Here is a 21,641-nt window from a genome sequence, read left to right as displayed (position 1 = left end):
GGTTAACATTCTACATTTAGTGTTTGTTTGAGTGCCTGCTTGCATTGTTTTGTGACTAGTCTATCACTTTTCTAGTTATTACTTGGATAACCATTAAGGATTTGGTCCTAGTTCAATACTTTATGAGATCGACTTTAAAAGTATACCAAAGGAGTATGTCAAGTGATCCACCTTCCTTAGTGTGTCCTCTTTAGTTAGAATAGAGCCTTCTAGGTGAATTGTGAAAGTGAAACTAGTTTAAACAAAAAAATAAATAACAAAACAAAAATACAAAAACAAAACACAAGAAGATAACCATCCCCATGTGCAATCTAGGTACTGATTTTGGCTCTTAGTGATGGAGCCTTGGGACCATAGCCTTGATATCCATGGGATGGGACCTTGTGGCTAAAAACCTATCAATAAAGGGCTTAGCATTGTAGAGGTATTTAGTGGTACTTAGATACTCTTGTATGAGGTCTTGGGGCCATTGCTTGGGTTTTTGCAGGGTTGTTACCTACTTTTATATTTTTATCTTATTATTAAATAAAAAATAAAAAATAAAAATAAAAGAATAAAAAAGAACACATGTAATAATCACTTAGCGGTTTCATTTATGAGGCTAGATAATAGCTAGATATGGTTTTACCAAAGTGATAGTGTGTAGAGACTAAGGTCATAACCCAAGGCATGCTTTTTCTCCATCTTAGTTTAGATCAAATTTGGACCAACCTTAGTATATTACCCTTGTCTTAACTAGAAAATTTGACCAGTCAAAAAATCTTCTCTCATTTCTTGATTAGGTGTTTGCATTATGCTATAATTTCAATTATTTTCCATGTTGTCTTGCAGACTTTCTAAGACCTCCAACATTTCCAACGCCAACATGTATCTAGCATCAGCCTCACACATCTTCATCGACATATTCCAAGGATGAAGTCTGCATCAAGAAGGTGGATATGTTAAGCCTTGTCATCTCAAGACCTCTATGGTGTCGATATTGGCCACCACATCATTTTCACCACCTTTGAGTCACAAGTGTCAGAATGTGTGGAATTCACTTGAAAACTATGTTTTACGTGTATGCTCTGCTTGTATATTAAAGGCACGGAGAGTGAGGATTGCACACTGCCCCCCCCAGAGCCAAAAAACTCTGAGAACTAGATGCATGTCCTCGCTACTTTGGATATCTTACCTCGATGGGCTGGTACAAGGTTTGCCACAATAGATGGTACAAGGTTTGCCACAATAGATGGGCAAGATCTTACGTCATTATACATGCTTAGTTCAGCATATTTTCCCAATATAGCCAACCAAGAGCTTGAACAGTCTGTTGGAGCAAATCCATCAAGGAGTACACGCTCCTGTAGAACTCATAGGCTAGAAGGATTCCTTGGGCTGGAAAGGTATGTCTTCCCAGAGTACTTAGAAACCAATTGATTGAAATATGTGGGTGTTGTGGAGGCACATCAGCATTTCAATGAAATGTGGCAAAAAGAGTTTGCAAACCGCTCTCTTTTGGTCCACACTATTGTCCCCCACAGCCAGTTGAACCCATTCAACCCAAACCAGTCCCCGAAAAGATTTTCCCGCTCCGCGCATAAGGCACGCAATAAAAGTTAGCACTCGTTGTTGAGAAAGAAGCCAAATATACCAATTAATGAGGAAAATGCAAAAGGAGAAGAGAGAAGACACAGGTGCCCAAGAACTTTAAGACCTTCCAAATGGTCGACCGATTTGTCCAATATGACTCATCTCAAAGGTCTGCTTAGTGGGCAACCTGGGACCTCATGTGACGGTTCCAGCTAAGGTCAAGGAAGTAAACTTAGCAGACCCGGGTGAAGACCTGAGGCCGGTATTTATTGCAGAAGACATTTTAAAGGAAGAAGAGACCAAGCTCATCACACTCCTGATAGAAATCCGACTCTGGAGGATAGAGTATATACAAATTGTAGAAGGGGGTGATACTCACAAGCATTGGTGGATACCTTAGCTCATGGCAACCATGTCCATATATAGTACTGTAGGCGGTGTGGTAAACACGTATACAATGAGGGTGGTTACATTGCTAGACATGGTCACCACCTGTGTATCAAGAATGCAGCCCACTGACCATCGACCGCCGCCGCTGCCCACTAATGATGGACCTGGTATCCGAGGGAATATTCTAGAGAATATTTCTCATACCATCTCATCGGGGTATTCCGCCCCCCCGCCGAACCCCCGCCAGGGGGGCTGCTAGTCCCCTTGGGAGCACCCACAGTCAGGGTGATGCCCTAGACCCCAACTAACGCTCGTACCCTTGACCATCTCCTAAACCAATGGTCACAATAATGACCCCATCAGCACACCTAAGCCGAGGTTCCCACTAAAGGCATATGCACCATGGCTACTCCTCATAATGGTGGGGGCCTAACAAATGTGCATTATACATCAAAGTCAGATACATGGTTAGAGGCAGGCATTGAGTGTATACTAACACCCCCCCTCAATGTCCCACCTGAAGATGAACTAGGTTTTTGGTCCAACGCCAAGTTGATGAAGATGCCAAGTGAGCTGATCCTTTCCAAGAGCCTTGGTGAAGATGTGGTGCATTTTTTCTATGTAGAGCAATACTCCAGGTCCACTATCTCATCCTCTATCAGCTATCGCACATAATGATACTTAATCTCAATGTGCTTCGTGCGAGCATGAAACACAAGGTTCTTGGAGATAGCCATGTAACTCTGAGTGTCGCACCACAAGATTGTAGCCTCCCTAATCAGAACTACCATGTCAACCAAGATTCTCCTAAGCCATACTACCTCACATGTAGCAAAGCAAGGTGCCTTATACTCAGCCTCTATGGAAGAAAGTGCCACTGTAGGTTGCTTTTTGTTGGTCTAAGAGAAAGCACTGGAACCAAGCAAAAAACAATATCCAAAAATTGATTTCCTAGAATCACAATCTCTTGCCCAATCTGAGTCACAATAACCTATCAGAGTGTCAACCATGTTGTAAGTGATGTCATACTCAAGAGTACCTCTAATGCACCTAAGTACCCTCATCCCTTCCTTCAAATGACTCTCTCATGGCTTGTTGGAACCAACTATGAAGCTGATATCAGGTCTAATGTTAGTGAGAAAAATCAAACTCCCCACCAACTTCTTGTACTTCCTGATGTCAACAAGTGATGAAGAATCTTTTGCAGAAAGCTTCATGTTCACTTCCATTGGCGTAGACACATGCTTATAGTTTGTCATCCCAAATGCTTTAAGAATCTCCCAAGCATACATTTGCTGCGAAATGAAGATTTTACCTGACTCTTGCAAGACCTCAATCCCCAAACAGAAATGTATAAGACCCAAGTCTTTCATCTCAAACTCATGGCTCAATATATCCATTGTCTTCTAGATCATCTCTTCATTGTCACACCTGAAATGTTTAAGTCATCTACATACAAGACAACCAAAACAATCTTGCCATACCTTTTTAGAACATACAAGTTAGCATTAGAAGCACTTCTTATTATAAACCCAATCTTTTTGAAAAATTGACCTATCATGTGATACCATGCCCTTGGGGCCTATTTCAACCCATACAATGCCTTCTTCAACCTGTAAACTTTGTTTTCTGATGTGGGCATCTCAAAACCTCGTGGTGGCTGAGCTACATATATCTCCTCCTTAAGATGGCCGTTCAGAAATGCTGATTTGACATCCATGTGAAAGACTGGCTACTTTTTGTGAGAATCCAAGGCAAGTACCACCTTGATAGTTGTTATACAAGCTCTGGGAGCAAAGGTTTCATCAAAGTCGAAACCCTCTACCTGTGCAAATCCTTGTGCAACCAACCTAGATTTGTATTTTTCAAGTGAGCCATCAGTTATACTCAGCTTTCCAAACCCATTTGGTACCAATTAACTTTATGTTTATTATCCCTTAAAAATCCTTTACTTTTGGTCAAAAAGCTTAAGAAAAAGCAAACCCAACCTTCCTCAAAGGACAACCTATGTTCCAAGAGACATTGCAGGTCTCTCTTCTTTCCTCTCATCTCAGGTCCAAATCCCTATCGGCACCTTGCTCTAAGGTAGCCCAAGCCTATGGAATGACCTAAAAGACTGGATGGAGGGATGTCTCAGAGCAAGCATGTATACGAAACCATAGAGCCCGACAGCTCTGATGAATCCGAGGAGGAGGAATTTCATATACCTCATAAGGTAAGAGGAACCCCCACAGTTCGAGTTAATAAACTTGGACAGTACTTCAAAGGCGATGAACTCAATGCAACTTTACCAATAACCTTTGATAACCTCCAAGTTACTGCAATATTGGATGGGGGAGCCAGAGTGAGCATTGCTACTAAGCAATGCTGGGAGAGGAAAAATGGGGAGCACCTGCCTTGGATGACACCCGATTGCTAGTTAAACTTGCTGATGGAGCCACGACCCATTGGTCTATTAAGGGATCTTAAAATTAAGATTATGGGAACCATCTACTACTGCCACACTTTTGTGGTGATGAATTTTGAACGTCAGCCAGTTTCATATGACTGCATCCTCAACAGACCCTTTATGAGATAATCGAAGATGATCCATGACTGGGACACCGACCACATTTACATTTGAAGAAAAGTTCTTATCTTCAAGATCAATATATGCATGTGGAAGGTACACCCCATGAGTGGTATACCATTTGCAGAGGACTTGGTCACAACTACATGAGCTACTGAAGTCCGTCTGTGCCAAACATGCCATAAAACGCTGGAAGATGAAAGGGAGAGTGAGGATTGCACACTGCCCCCAGAGCCAGAAGACTCTGAGAACTAGATGCATATCCTCGCTACTCTGAATATCTTACCTTGATGCGCTGGTACAAGGTTTGCCACGATAGATGGGCAAGATCTTACGTCATTATACATGCTTAGTTCAGCATATTTTCCCAATATAGCCAACCAAGAGCTTGAACAGTTTGTTGGAGCAAATCCATCAAGGAGTACACGCTCCCATAGAACTCATAGGCTAGAAGGATTCCTTGGGCTGGAAAGGTATGTCTTCCCAGACTACTTAGAAACCCATTGGTTGAAATATGTGGGTGTTGTGGAGGCACATGAGCATTTCAATGAAATGTGGCAAAAAGAGTTTGCAAACCGCTCTCTTTTGGTCCACACTATTGTCCCCCACAGCTAGTTGAACCCATTCAACCCAAACTAGTCCCCAAAAAGCTTTTTTCGCTCCGCTCATAAGGCACGCAATAAAAGTTAGCACTCGTCGTTGAGAAAGAAGCCAATAGACTAATTAATGAGGAAAATGCGAAAGGAGAAGAGACAAGACACAGGTGCCCAAGCACTTTAAGACCTTATAAATGGTCGACCGATTTGTCTAATATGACTCGGCTCAGAGGTTTGCTTAGTGGGCAACCTGGGACCTCATGTGACGGTTCAGCTAAGGTCAAGGAAGTAAACTTAGCAGGCCCGGGTGAAGACCTGAGGCCGATATTTATTGCAGAAGACATTTCAAAGGAAGAAGAGACCAAGCTCATCACACTCTTGAGACAGAATTCCAAGACTGTTTCACTTGGAAGTACACGGATATGAAGGGTGTACCTCCCAGCACACCATTCCAATGGTTGATGGAGCCAGGCCGATTAAACAATGAGCTTATCCCATGAACCCTAAGTACACCAAGATAGTCTGTGAAGAGATTGAAAGACTTATGATGTCAGATTTATCTATGAAATCGAGCATACGGAGTGGGTATCACCAATCATGATAGTGCCCAAAAAGAATGGAAAAGTCAGAGTGTGTATTGACCTCAAAAAGGTTAATGCCGCCACCATTAGGGGCCACTATCCCCTACCATTCACCGAACATGTGCTAGAAAGAGTAGCGGCAAAGGAAGCTGATTGATCCTAAGGACCAGCACAAAACAACCTTTGCCACTGAGTGGGGTACATATGCATACCGAGTCATGTCCTTTTTGTATAAGAATATGGCACAATGGAAAGAGATAGCAAGACAAAGCACAATAGACAATGCAATAGAGAGAATTTAAAATTCTGATTATACTTAAGAGGTACAAGTGATGGTGCTATCCACCCTTGCGCTCTTAAGTAGAGCTTAGATGACGATCTAGACGGAATCTGGAGGATGGAGTATGTACAAATTGTAGAAGGGGGGTGGATACTCACAAGCATTGGTGGATACCTTAGCTCATGGCAACCATCATGTCCATATATAGTATGTACAAATTGTAGTAGGGGGTGGATACTCACAAGCATTGGTGGATACCTTAGCTCATGGCAACCATCATGTCCATATATAGTACTGTAGGCGGTGTGGTAAACACGTATACAATGAGGGTGGTTACATTGCTAGACATGGTCACCACCTGTGCATCAAGAATGCGTCCCACTGACCGCTGCCCACTAATGATGGACCTAGTATCCAAGGGAATATTCTAGAGAATATTCCTCATACATCTCATCGGGGTCTCTCGCCCTCGAACCCCCCCAGACCCCAACTAACGCTCGTACCCCTGACCATCTCCTAACCATTATCAATGGTCACAATAATGACCCCATCAGCATCTAAGCCGAGGTTCCCACTAAAGGCATATGCACGATGGCTACTCCTCATAATGGTGGGGGCCTAACAAATGTGCATTATACATCAAAGTCAGATACATGGTGAGAGGAAGGCATTGAGTGTCTACTAACACCCCCCTCAATGTCCACCACCTAAAGATGAACTAGGTTTTTGTTCCAACGCCAAGTTGATGAAGATGCCGAGTGAGCTGATCCTTCCCAAGAGCCTTGGTGAGAAGATGTTGGTGCATTTTTTCTATGTAGAGCAATACTCCAAGTCCACTATCTCATCCTCCATCAGCTATCACACATAATGATACTAAATCTCAATGTGCTTCGTGCAAGCATGAAACACAAGGTTGTGATGGAAAGAGATGTGATGTGTCATAAATATACGTGGATGTGAATTTGATGGATGAGTGTCGCACCACAAGATTGTAGCCTCCCTAATGAGAACTACCATGTCAACCCTAATGAGAACTACCATGTCAACCAAGATTCTCCTAAGCCATACTACCTCACATACAAGCTGCCTTATATACTCAGGCTCTGCGGAAGAAAGTGCCACTGTAGGTTGCTTTTTGTTGGTCCAAGAGAAAGCACTGGAACCAAGCAAAAAATAATATCCTCACATACAAGCTGCCTTATATACTCAGGCTCTGCGGAAGAAAGTGCCACTGTAGGTTGCTTTTTGTTGGTCCAAGAGAAAGCACTGGAACCAAGCAAAAAATAATATCCAAAAATTAATTTCCTAGAATCATAATCTCTTGCCCAATCTGAGTCACAATAACCTGTCAGAGTGTCACCCATGTTGTAAGTGATGTCATACACAAGAGTACCTCTAATGCACCTAAGTACCCTCATCCCTTCCTTCCAATGACTCTCTTGTGGCTTGTTGGAAAACCTGCTCAACACACCAACTATGAAGCTGATATCAAGTCTAATGTTAGTGAGAAAAATCAAACTCCCCACCAACTTCTTGTACTTCCTGATGTCAACAAGTGATGAAGAATCTTTTGTAGAAAGCTTCATGTTCACTTCCATTGGCGTAGACACAGGCTTATAGTTTGTCATCCCAAATGCTTTAAGAATCTCCCAAGCATACTTTTGCTGTGAAATGAAGATTTTACCTGACTCTTGCAAGACCTCAATCCCCAAACAGAAATGTATAAGACCCAAGTCTTTCATCTAAAACTCATGGCTCAATATATCCATTGTCTTCTAGATCATCTCTTCATTATCACCTGAAATGTTTAAGTCATCTACATACAAGACAACCAAAACTCATGGCTCAATATATCCATTGTCTTCTAGATCATCTCTTCATTATCACCTGAAATGTTTAAGTCATCTACATACAAGACAACCAAAACAATCTTACCATACCTTTTTAGAACATACAAGTTAGCATTAGAAGCACTTTTTATAAACCCAATCTTTTTGAAAAATTGGCCTATCATGTGATACCATGCCCTTGGGGCTTGTTTCAACCCATACAATGCCTTCTTCAACCTGCAAACTTTGTTTTCTGATGTGGGCATCTCAAAACCTCGTGTGGCTGAGCTACATATATCTCCTCCTTAAGATGGCTATTCAAAAATGTTGATTTGACATCTATGTGAAAGACTGGCTACTTTTTGTGAGAAGCCAAGGCAAGTACCACCCTGATAGTTGTTATACAAGCTGTAGGAGCAAAGGTTTCATCAAAGTCGAAACCCTCTACCTGTGCAAATCCTTGTGCAACCAACCTAGATTTGTATTTTTCAAGTGAGCCATCAGCCTTATACTCAGCTTTCCAAACCCATTTGGTACCAATTCACTTTATGTTTAGTGGTCAGTCAACTAGCTCCCAGGTGTTGTTCTTTATGATATACTTAGACTGCATCGCGGCTTTCCACTTTGGATTTGCTAAGGCTTCATCCAAGGTGGCTGGCTCCTTCACTATTCCCATATCTCAACCATCAAGGCCATATGACAATGAGATCAGATGCTCTTCTTTGCTCTTCTATTCTCCTTGATCTATGTGTTCCCCACATCCATACATCCACATCCACATCCACATCCACATCCATATCCACATCCATACATCCATTTTCACATCCACATCCACATCCATACATCCATACATCCACATCCACATTCACATCTACATCCATACATCCATTTTCACATCCACATCCACATCCACATCCACATCCATACATCCACATTCACATCTACATCTATACATCCATTTTCACATCCACATTCATACATCCAGATCCCTACATCCACATCCATACATCCACATCCCTACATCCACATCCCTACATCCACATCCATACATCCACATCCACATCTACATCCATACATCCATTTTCACATCCACATCCACATTCACATCTACATCCATACATCCATTTTCACATCCACGTTCATACATCCACATCCCTACATCCACATCCACATCTACATCCATACATCCATTTTCACATCTACATCCACATCCACATTCATACATCCACATTCACATCATCTACATCCATACATCCATTTTCACATCCACATTCACATCCACATTCACATCCACATTCATACATCCACATCCACATCCACATCCACATCCACATTCATACATCCACATCCACATCCACATTCATACATCCACATCCACATCCACATCCACATCCACATCCATATATCCACATTCACATCTATATCCATACATCCATTTTCACATCCACATTCATACATCCACATCCATACATCCACATCCACATCTACATCCATACATCCATTTTCACATCCACATCCACATTCATACATCCACATTCACATCCACATTCATACATCCACATTCACATCTACATCCATACATCTATTTTCACATCCCAATTCACAGGACATCTACATCCATTCATCCATTTACATTTATCTGATTCATATTCTTCCATCCATCTATTCATAGAATGAAAGAGAATTTTAATATTTTGATATAAAGATTCTTTACGTATCTAATTAGGCATAAAGATAACTTTAGTAGGAATAACACTTTTATAAAAATCCTTTTATGCATCTATTTATGCATAAATTTGATTTTAAGAAAAATAACACTTTCGAATTAAAAATAAACCTTTTATGCATTTTACTATGCATAAATTCCATTTTAATGAGAATAACACTTACAAAATAAAAATAAATCTTTTATGTATCTATCTATGCATAAATTCAATTTCAATGAAAATAATTCTTTTGAAATAAAAATAAATCTTTTATGCATCTTTCTATGCATAAAATCAAAATTGATAAGAATAACTCTTTTGGATTAAAAGTAAAATTCTTTATGCATCTATTTATGCATAAAATCAAAATTGATGAAAATAACTCTTTTGAATTGAAAATAAAATTCTTTATGCATCTTTCTATGCATAAAATCAAAATTGATGAAAATAACTCTTTTGAAATAAAAATGGATTTCTTTATGCATCCTTCTATGCATAAAATCAAATTTGATGAGAATAACACTTTTGGATTAAAATAAATTCTTTATGCATCTTTCCATGCATAAATCCAATTTAGTAGGAATTACACTTTTAGAATAAAAGAATTTCTCTTATGCATCTTCCCATGCATAAAAACTAAATCCAATGAAAAATAATTCTTTTCAAATAAAATCTTTCTTTTATGCATAAATTCAATTCTGATGAAAGTCACACTTTTATAATAAAACAATTTCTTTTATGCATCTAATTTATGCATAAAATCCATTTATGATAAAAATCACTCTTTTAATATTAAAAAAATCTTTTATGCATATGTTTATGAATACAAATAATTTATGATGAAAATCACTCTTTTAAGATAAAAAAAATCTTTTATGCACCTAATTTATGCATAAAATCCATTTATGATGAAAATCACTCTTTTAATATAAAAAAAATCTTTTATGCATATGTTTATGCATACAAATCATTTATGATAAAAATCAGTCTTTTAATATAAAAAAAATCTTTTATGCATACAAATCATTTATGATGAAAATCACTCTTTTAATATAAAAGAATTTCTTTTATGCATCCATTTATGCATAAAAGTCATTTATGATAAAAATCACACTTTTAATATAAAAATATATATTTTATGCATATGTTTATGCATACAAATCATTTATGATGAAAATCACTCTTTTAATATAAAAGAATTTCTTTTATGCATCCATTTATGCATAAAAATCATTCATGATGAAAATCACTCTTTTATGATGAAAATAAAAATTTCAATATGCTTCCTTCTATGCATAGAATTTAATTCTAAAGAAAGTAACACTTTTTTAATAAAATATTTTTAGTATGCATTTTTCTATACCTAGGATGAAAAACAACACTTTAAGAATACATATAGGAAGGAAATTACTCTTTTGAAATAAAAAAAGTGAAACTTATTTTTCACAATTTTAGAAAATTTCGCCATAACCTCCTTTGTATGGCTGACCATTTTTTGATTTTTAACTCTGTAAAATTAATTAGAAGTTCACCAAGAGTATTTAAATCATTCTAATGTAAACATTTTCTACTTATCAAAGAGAAACATTATGAAAAGCTTGATTTTATCCATTAATCATTCATCTAGGATAAAGAATGGTTGGATTTACTAAAGAGGAGAGGGGAATGCCTTTTTTCAATGAGGCATAACATCATATTCATTTTAGAGAAGACAAAAATCATAAAAACCATTAAAATTAAGCATAAATGGGAATTTAGGTATTTCCTTACTACCATTCATCAATTAACTTCAATAGCATTAAAAAGCCATTCCAATTAAGCTTCTCAAGCTTGAGAGGGGTTGAGAAGAGAGAAACATTGAGAAATTATAGAAAAAGATCAAAATTCACCCTTTACCTTACAAATTGCTTGATTCTTTGATCACGGTAGAGGCCCCCAACCAGTCAATTAGTTTGGTATGTTGATGGACCACCAATGGAGATTGAAGAAGGAGGGAAGCTCCAATTTCTTCAATTTGGAGAGAATTTTAGAGAATAGTAAAAATTATCATTATTTCAGCATAATTCTAGCATAGTATAGTTCTCATATTTTTTTACAAAGGGCTCAGGTTCTATTTATAGGAGAGGGAGGCTCTAACCAAGACCAACTGATTTCTAGAATTTTCCAGATTCAATTTGGTTGAATTTGGACCAGATTTGGACCTAGTTTGGTTCCTTTTTGATTCGGTTTGTCCAAGAGAGAGGAGAGATAAAAATATCACATTATTTTTTAGTTTAAAACTCATTCAAGCATGTGAAGTAGGTGCCTCCTTGAAGGGACTCCCCTTCCTTACACGTGTCAAAATGGAATCATTATACCCAAAATATCTTATTTTTTAGTAATACTCATAGTTTTTTTACTAATAACCCTTGTACATAGTCAACTCTTCATCTTATGTGAGTATTTACTCATTTTTGGGTATTTTCTTTTACAAATTGGATTTATCTCCTCCCCACACATGGATTGATCTTATATTTTGTGATTAGCGTGCATCTTAACATCATGATGAATGGATTGCTGTAGTTCATTGGAGATTTGAGGAGTCCATATGCAGATGCCATCAATTGGGGCTTTGCTTCTTGCATGGCGCGGGGATGGTGTAGTGATCGATTCGGGCAGCTGGGCGTTGGAGTTATAAAAAAGCAAAGGTTACCACATGCCAAAGGCTAATATGGTAGCAAGCATCCATAGCAAGGGAATCGAGGAGAATGTAGGTATCGTTTCTCTAGCCCCACTGATGGATGGATGTGAGGATCAACAGAGCACGCCTTACTTAAAGAGGTATTTCGCCATATCCTATGGTTAGAGCTTACGCTAACTATTGAGTCTCGACTTAATTAATGTGTATTACCTTAATAACAAGGATCCTACTTCATTGTGATGTAATTAGAGCTTGGTATTATTTTAATCAATCAATGTTTCCTATAAAGGACCCTCAACTTAGTGTACGTGTTGAAAGAATAAACTTTTTTTTAAAAAGGGGGCAAAGATTAGAATTAATGAGAAAAACTCCTAAAAGGAGCATAAAGAGGATATACAATATCAAAGGGGGCCCCAAGCCTACAGACCTGAGGCCGTTACAAAGCAAGGATGCTCTTATTTAAATATGTATTTATAATGCAATTTTGAAGCCAAAAATATCAGAAGGTGGGCATTAAGATAACTGTTAAATAATGTGCAAAGAGATCAAAGAATGAAAAGACACAAAAATAAATTTATGTATATTAATGTAAGTATGATTGTTTGTTTGTGTGTGCGAGAGAGAGAGAGAGAGAGAGAGAGAGAGAGAGAGAGAGAGAGAGAGAGAGAGAGAGAGAGAGAGAGAGAGATGCTTGCATTAAATAGTATTAAGTGTTTTTTTTTCAAACTATAGGTTTACTATTTTGGATAGATGCATCAATTGGTCTTTAATACACAAAGACTTTACAAGGTTAGATTACTTGAACTATCTATCTTTTCAATTATAGTTATAATTTTATATTGAACTTATAATTCAAATAACATAGTTTAGCCTTTTCTTTCAAACACTTAGATAAATATCTATCTTTTTCTGTCTATCTATCTTATCCTCTCTCTGTCTCTCTAATTTCGAGTCTCTAATCAATTTAATAATATATATGCTATAATGTTTTCTAAATATTAATCTTCTTAGCTCCTAGCAGGTTGCTAAAGGTCAAGGATGGAGAAGATGATTGGAGGTGGTGCATGATTGTGAAGAAACAACCAAGAGACTTGCATTAAATAGTAAAAACATTGAATAAGAATAACTATATATCTATGATTTGACATTTTCGTAAAAAAATAAAAAATAAAACCAAATAATATATTTTCAGGTACAAATATCAGAGAAAGAGTTTTCATACCAAGAATAACTTTCATACCAAAATTGATAGAACTTCCATTTGAAATGAGAAGAAGACAATTTCCAATAAAATTGGCATTCTGTATGACAATAAACAAATCACAACGTCAAACATTGTCAAACCTAGGATTATATCTATCAACTCCCGTCTTTACTCATAGACAATTATATGTTGCATTATTTCAAGCAAAATCATCAGATACCTTAAAGATTTTCTTATTTAAAGAAGAACGCATAGAGACAAAAACAAAGAATCTTAAAGAAAATACAACAAAAAATGTAGTATATAAGGAAATCTTCGATATGACAAGATAATGAATAAAAAGGTAAAAGTAACAATATATAAAAATAAAAACGTATAAACAATAAATTTATTATTTGTTAAACCTCATATTAACCTTGCTTTTAAATCTCAAATCAAGAATTATGGAAAACAATTCTCCATTACAACAAACTCAAGTTGCTCAATAGAGGGTAAGCATTTTAATTTTAGAATATACAAAAAGATTAAACTAATAAAGCTTTTTACGTAGATTCGTATTCTTGGAGTGCTCTCCAATATCAGCAAACTTAATTGGAAAGCTACTAAAATATGCAAGCAAATACGGGTTTTAAAAAACCATAAATACGTTAAAAATATTAATAATAAAAAAGTTTACTTAAAATATTTATTTAATCTATTTTGCAGATATATCTACCAAATAAGGAGGAAAGAATTTATGCAAAAGAAAAAATTTTCCCCAGAGACAGTTCACTGTGCAGTAAAAAGTAAAAAGTAAAAGTAAAAAGAATTTATGCAAAAGTAAAAATTTCCCCAAAGCCACAGAGACATAGATATTACAAAAAGTAAAAGTAAAAGTAAAAAGTAAAAAGTAAAAAGTAAAAAGTAAAAAGTAAAAGTAAAAAGAATTTATGCAAAAGTAAAATTTTTTCCCCAAAGCCACAGAGACAGCTCACTGTGCAGTAAGAATTTATGCAAAAGTAAAAATAATTGAATCCGGTGGTAGAGATATCTACGTGCAGTGAGTGCGCACACAAAATAATATTTAGCTGTTCACACACACATCCATCATTCACCGAACCCTACTATAGAGCTATTGCTTCAGATCCCGCGGTGGTAATAGAAGTTTGATCCGCTCAGCTTGGGAACACTACCCACTTTGGAACCATGGGGCCCCGAACTTTACAGCACATTTTTTTTCACAGAGAGCTATGGTGCCAATCAACACACAGGCGAGGTCTTGGACATCGAAGGGTAGAGGCATAAGGTGCAACTGAGCGTGGAGCTGATGCGCGCAATGCTTTGGCGCGTTTCCTCATATGATCCAGCCATATGTCCACCTCAACAATGCAACAAAGCTCACTAGAGGCCTATACAGGGGAAACCCCAACAAGGATGGAGTCGAGTGGGGGAACATAGCACAGGAGGATCTGGTTATGCCTATAAGAGCTTTGCAGTTTCTACTTACTACCAGGTGGACCGACCGATTCAACCACTGTAGTATGACCACATTGGCTAGAGTCCACCAGAGCAAGATGGTGAATTGGGCCGACTATCTCTTCAGAGAGCTACACACAGTTTTCTTGAACCCCCAAGGAAAGCTAGCTGCGCTGCTGCAACCTTATTGACTAGGGTCCTCTATTATGGTGTTGGATGGGAAGAATTGCCAAGGGCAACCCAGCTAAGCGGGCCAGATGGGGCAGTGATCTCTCTACCCTCACCATCCAGTTCTCCTAATCCACCACTAGTGAAGAGGCCCCATCATGCGCTAGATGTCATAGAATAGGTTCTACCACCCCCCAACCCCAGGTCAACATAGGAGGAACTTGCAACAGCTACAAAAGCCAGTAAGAAGGCCGAAGAGGAATAGGAAGAGAAGAGGAAACCATATTTTTTCAACAGAAGCCTGTTTGAAACATTGCCTCCTGAAATATTCCAAGAGATGCCATCATATGCAAAGGCTGGCCCTTCCTTCCCCAGTGCCACACATAGAACACCGTGAACACTCTTCGTTGGGTCTGCTCGGGCAGTTTCAATTCCAGACAGGCTTATGTAGAGAGCATACATGTAGCCCATGGAGATGTTCTAAACTTTGCACTTGGCTTCTCACATATGGCACGCGAGCTCATCACCCAAATGATAGAGTGCATCTACAGGCAACAAGAGGTGGTGCAGATGTCCCAAAACGGGAGAGGCTCTTAGCCAAGGCCTAGGAGGGTGTAGTGTCTAAAGACCTATAGCAGACATACCTTCAGTTTATGGAGCTCCAGAAGAAGTTTGATCAGCAAACCGAGCAATTGGGCATTGCAATTGCTCACATCACTGAGCTCCAACAGCAAGTCATAATAGCCCATACAACGGTCGAGAGAGCTCATCACGAGCTTACCGTAATTGAAGGCCTGCATCAGGAAGCCATGAGTTTGGCCCAGACGGTAGAAAACCTCCTCACCCCCGCACTCAAGCAGATTGAAGGCCTGCATCAGGAAGCCATGAGTTTGGCCCAGACAGTAGAAAACCTCCTTATCGTAATTGAAGGCCTGCATCAGGAAGCCATGAGTTTGGCCCAAACAGTAGAAAACCTCCCCACCCACAGATTTTGCAAAGCATCGGGTCCTCACCGAGGCCACTATCCACTCTTTGCAAGAGCAGCTCGGCGATGCTGAAGCTAGGGCAGCCTTGCCTCCCCCTTCACCCTCTGCTGCCTCATCTAGCACAATGGTAATGTCGAACACAAATATATTGGTGCTCAATTAGTGTAATGTTTTTTATCAGCTCATTCATTGGTGATTAATGTGAACATGATGAGTTATATTCGTGCATCTTAACATCATGATGAATGGATTGCTATAGTTCATTGGAGATTTGAGGAGTCCATATGCAGATGCCATCAATTGGGGCTTTGCTTCTTGCATTGCGCGGGGATGGTGTAGTGACCGATTCGGGCAGCTGGGCGTTGGAGTTATAAAAAAGCAAAGGTTACCACATGCCTAAGGCTAATATGGTAGCAACCATCCATAGCAAGGCAATCAAGGAGAATGTAGGTATCGTTTCTCTAGCCCTACTGATGGATGGATGTGAGGATCAACAGAGCACGCCTAAGTTAAAGAGGTATTTCGCCATATCCTATGGTTAGAGCTTACGCTAACTATTGAGTCTCGACTTAATTAATGTGTATTACCTTAATAACAAGGATCCTACTTCATTGTGATGTAATTAGAGCTTGGTATTATTTTAATCAATCAATGTTTCCTATAAAGGAACGTCAACTTAGTGTACATGTGTTGAAAGAATAAACTTTTTTTTAAAAAGGGGACAAAGATTAGAATTAATGAGAAAAACTCCTAAAAGGAGCATAAAGAGGATATACAATATCAAAGGGGGCCCCAAGCCTACAGACCCGAGGCCGTTTACAAAGCAAGGATGCTCTTATTTAAATATGTATTTATAATGCAATTTTGAAGCCAAAAATATCAGAAGGTGGGCATTAAGATAACTGTTAAATAATGTGCAAAGAGATCAAAGAATGAAAAGACACAAAAATAAATTTATGTATATTAATGTAAGTATGATTGTTTGTTTGTGTGTGCAAGAGAGAGAGAGAGAGATGCTTGCATTAAATAGTATTAAGTGTTTTTTTTTTCAAACTATAGGTTTACTATTTTGGATAGATGCATGCTCCTTCAATTGGTCTTTAATACACAAAGACTTTACAAGGTTAAACTATCTATCTTTTCAATTATAGTTATAATTTTATATTGAGCTTATAATTCAACTAACATAGTTTAGCCTTTTCTTTCAAACACTTAGATAAATATCTATCTTTTTCTGTCTATCTATCTTATCCTCTCTCTGTCTCTCTAATTCCGAGTCTCTAATCAATTTAATAATATATATGCTATAATGTTTTCTAAATATTAATCTTCTTAGCTCCTGGCAAGTTGTTAAAGGTCAAGGATGGAGAAGATGATTGGAGGTGGTGCATGATTGTGAAGAAACAACCAAGAGACTTGCATTAAATAGTAAAAACATTGAATAAGAATAACTATATATCTATGATTTGACATTTTCGTAAAAAATTAAAAAATAAAACCAAATAATATATTTTCAGGTACAAATATTAGAGAAAGAGTTTTCATACCAAGAATAACTTTCATACCAAAATTGATAGAACTTCCATTTGAAATGAGAAGAAGACAATTTCCAATAAAATTGGCATTTTGTATGACAATAAACAAATCACAACGTCAAACATTGTCAAACCTAGGATTATATCTATCAACTCCCGTCTTTACTCATAGACAATTATATGTTGCATTATTTCAAGCAAAATCATCAGATACCTTAAAGATTTTCTTATTTAAAGAAGAACGCATAGAGACAAGAACAAAGAATCTTAAAGAAAATACAACAAAAAATGTAGTATATAAAGAAATCTTCGATATGACAAGATAATGAATAAAAAGGTAAAAGTAACAATATATAAAAATAAAAACATATAAACAATAAATTTATTATTTGTTAAACCTCATATTAACCTTGCTTTTAAATCTCAAATCAGGAATTATGGGAAAACAATTCTCCATTACGACAAACTCAAGTTGCTCAATAGAGGGTAAGCATTTTAGTTTTAGAATATACAAAAAGATTAAACTAATAAAGCTTTTTACGTAGATTCGTATTCTTGGAGTGTCAGCAAACTTAATTGGAAAGCTACTAAAATATGCAAGCAAATACGGGTTTTAAAAAACCATAAATACGTTAAAAATATTAATAATAAAATAGTTTACTTAAAATATTTATTTAATCTATTTTGCAGATATATCTACCAAATAAGGAGGAAAGAATTTATGCAAAAGTAAAAATTTTCCCTAGAGACAGTTCACTGTGCAGTAAAAAGTAAAAGTAAAAAGAATTTATGCAAAAGTAAAAATTCTCCCCAAAGCCACAGAGAAAGTTCACTGTGCAGTAAGAATTTATGCAAAAGTAAAAATAATTGAATCCGGTCGATATTGCTGGTGGCAGAGATATCTACACAGTTCACTGTGTAGTGAGTGCGCACACAAAATAATATTTAGCTGTTCACACACACATCCATCATTCATGAAAAAAAAGCTGTCAGGAAAGCAACAGCACTGGGACATCGTGCTTGACTCGGAGAAATTACCTGGAAGGAGCCTTCCTTGACTCGAAGAAATTACCTGGAAGGATCAGGGCCTAAATTTGACGGGTTACTTAAAATTTCAAGTGACATGTGACTTTTTCAAACTGCTTTTCACATGACATGAATTTTCAAAATCATGTTATTCAAATGACAAGCAATTTATCAAAATGAAAAGCTTTTTTAAAAACTAAAAAACTATATGTAATTAAACAATCAATCTACAAACAAGCTTTTTTTTAAAGTGAAAATTTAGGTATAATTGTTGATGAAACTTGTATTTACATAAAGCATCCAATCTACAAACAAAAGGCTTCAATGTAATACTTATGTTGTGAAAGTACTAATGTAATACTTATTCTGGAGTGATGTTGTCAACCATCTTATATACCCATACATTGGCCAACATGCTATCCAAACAAGATGCCTTGCATGTCCAACTTGCCAAAATTAGGCCTTTGACTATTGTTTAGTTGTGTTGCACTTCATGGAATTAGTGAACAAATCACTCTAATGGCATCGCCCTCCTCTTTTTTCCTTGTAACCAAATATCAAAAACATCTTTCCAACAAACTTGTGATGCATCACTTGCATTAAGTGATAACAACATCAATGCATCAAGCGTCTCCAGACACATGCTACTTCTCAAGCTACTCTTTATGTCATTTTGTCGAGAGAAACCTCGCTCACATGATGTTGTACTCGCTGGAATTACTATGCTTGCTTGCCATAAATGCATCAGTCCTGGAAATGTGTCCCACCAAGTCTTTGTGTTGCTGCAGATTGCCCAAGCATCATGCATACCTCTGCTCCTAGCAACCCTGTACAGCATGCCAACAAAATCCTCCCGTTCACCCAAACATTTTCTAATATCAATTGTTGAATCATCAACATTAAGCTTGCCAATAAGCCTCTCTAACCATTCTTCAGTCCTTTTATCCCTTTCAATTACATCTGAAGGATAGGCAGAGGGATTAAATAGCTTGACCGAGTTGAAAACCCCAAGATCAAGAAACCTATTATTTAAAGCATTCAAAACATCTTGTACAAATGTCATTCCAATGCAAATACATTCAGCGAGGGAACCACTTGCACTTCCAGCATCATGAGGCAATACATTGAGATCAAGAGTTGCATCCTCCTCTTCTGAATCACTTACTCCTCTGTCTCGTTTCTTTTTTGGAGCTAATTTTGGAACTGGCACAAAGTGTAGCACATGCTTATGAGTAAACCCATTAGAATCAACATATAACATATTCCCATCTTTTGACATGTTCAAAAACTTTGTAAGCTGTATTGAACCAGCACCAAATTCGCCCTCATAAGATATATACCTTTTAGTGAGCTTCTCAAATGTCAAATCCAAGTAGACTCCAATCATAGTAACATCCATGTTCTCCCTCTGAAATTCTACATTTAATTTATTCAATTCAACCAAAACATCAGCCAGCAAATGCATCATAAACTGGACTTGAAAGATTGTGGCATAATTGTACCATTTTTTCTCATGCATTCTCCATTGCTCCAAAATAGTAGGCATTAAGGGAACCAATCTTTCCATTACTTGGCCTCTAGATAGCCATCGAATTGCATGGATTTGTAAAACTTTCAAGTCTGCAATATGATACTCATGCATCAAGTTTCGAAGTTCGTCGACATGTCGATTTGTTGATTTCCCTAGCCATGCATATACCTTGTTTGCAACCTTATCAACAAAAGCAAACACATGAGGATTCGATGCAAAACCATCCTTTGCTGTGCAAGTGCCTCACGGTGGGCAATACAATGCACGCCCATAATTCGTGAAGTCGATGCTTGAAACCGTGCCACTACACCTGTCTTATGACCTGTCATTGCTGAGGCACCATCCGTTACAAATGCAACTAGTTTCTTCAAATCCAGATTACTCTCTAAGAGCATGGCATGGACAGCATTGTAGATTGCCTCCCCAGATCCATTATCAACTGGTAGCAATCTCACAAATTTACAATTGGGCTCTCCTTTGCCATTCCCAGGCAAGTACAAAATGTAGATAATCAAATGTTTCTCCATGGTTCTATCTGTACTTTCATCAATGAGGATTGAAAAAAATGGACTTTCACAAATTTCCGCATACAAGTCTTGCCTAGTACAATCTCTTAAAGCCATCAAGAACTCTCTTCCAGATACCGGATTGGTATATGCACCATACTCATCAGATGATGGCATATTAGGAGTGCCAAGTTCCCTTTGTAACTTACATTGAGTGGGATATTTCTCCAATGCAATATCATTGCATGCACAAAAGTGTACGAGCTTCATACAAGTGATTATTCTAGACTGTTCAGAATGCACCATTGTGTCAATACCCCCATCTATTGGTCCTTTGCCACCAATAGCCTTTAGCTTTGCATGATAAATACTTGCAGCTCTCCTATGATCTGCAGATTTTGCATGCTCATTCAAGGCTGAAAGCTGAATGCTTTGGGATCCACCCATTGTGAAACTATTCACTCTTCCATCAAGTGCATTTTATGTGGTCCTCATTACATGTAGACTTGCATAAATATGCCCAAGGATGTAGTAGAGTCCATTGAGTCCTCCACTTCCTTTTGGGTTTATTGGAAGAAGACTCTTGGGAAACCTCATTACAAGTTTTCAAGCTCCCACCACTACTCTCATGTCCTACATTGGCAATGGTCTGTGTCTTGACAAAAAAGAATCTATTGAAGGTTGTGACTTTTTCTTTTTATTGCGTCCTCTATGAGGCACTAGATTGGGACGGTCAACCATCACTGAAAATTTAAGAATAAAATAAGAAAAAGAAGCCACATGTTAATAAAGAGAAGAGAGCATACGGTATACCTTAACGGTTAAGCACGTTCATTTATACAAGGCCGTTATACTCCTTACCGATTAAGCATGTTCATTTATACAAGGCATATATACTACTATAGTAGGGGAACAACAGACTAACAACAAAAACAAGACACAAAAGGGAATAGCTGAAGATAGCTTAACAAAATGTTAAAACAATCCAAATAAGAATCCAACCTGGGAATAAATTGCAGCTACTAGC

Source organism: Cibotium barometz, chromosome 41, assembly GCF_041138505.1.
Source record: "Cibotium barometz isolate CiBa-2024 chromosome 41, ASM4113850v1, whole genome shotgun sequence".
Classification (NCBI taxonomy): domain Eukaryota; kingdom Viridiplantae; phylum Streptophyta; class Polypodiopsida; order Cyatheales; family Cibotiaceae; genus Cibotium; species Cibotium barometz.
The sequence above is the reverse complement of the archived record's forward strand: the minus strand, read 5'-3'. Positions refer to the sequence as shown.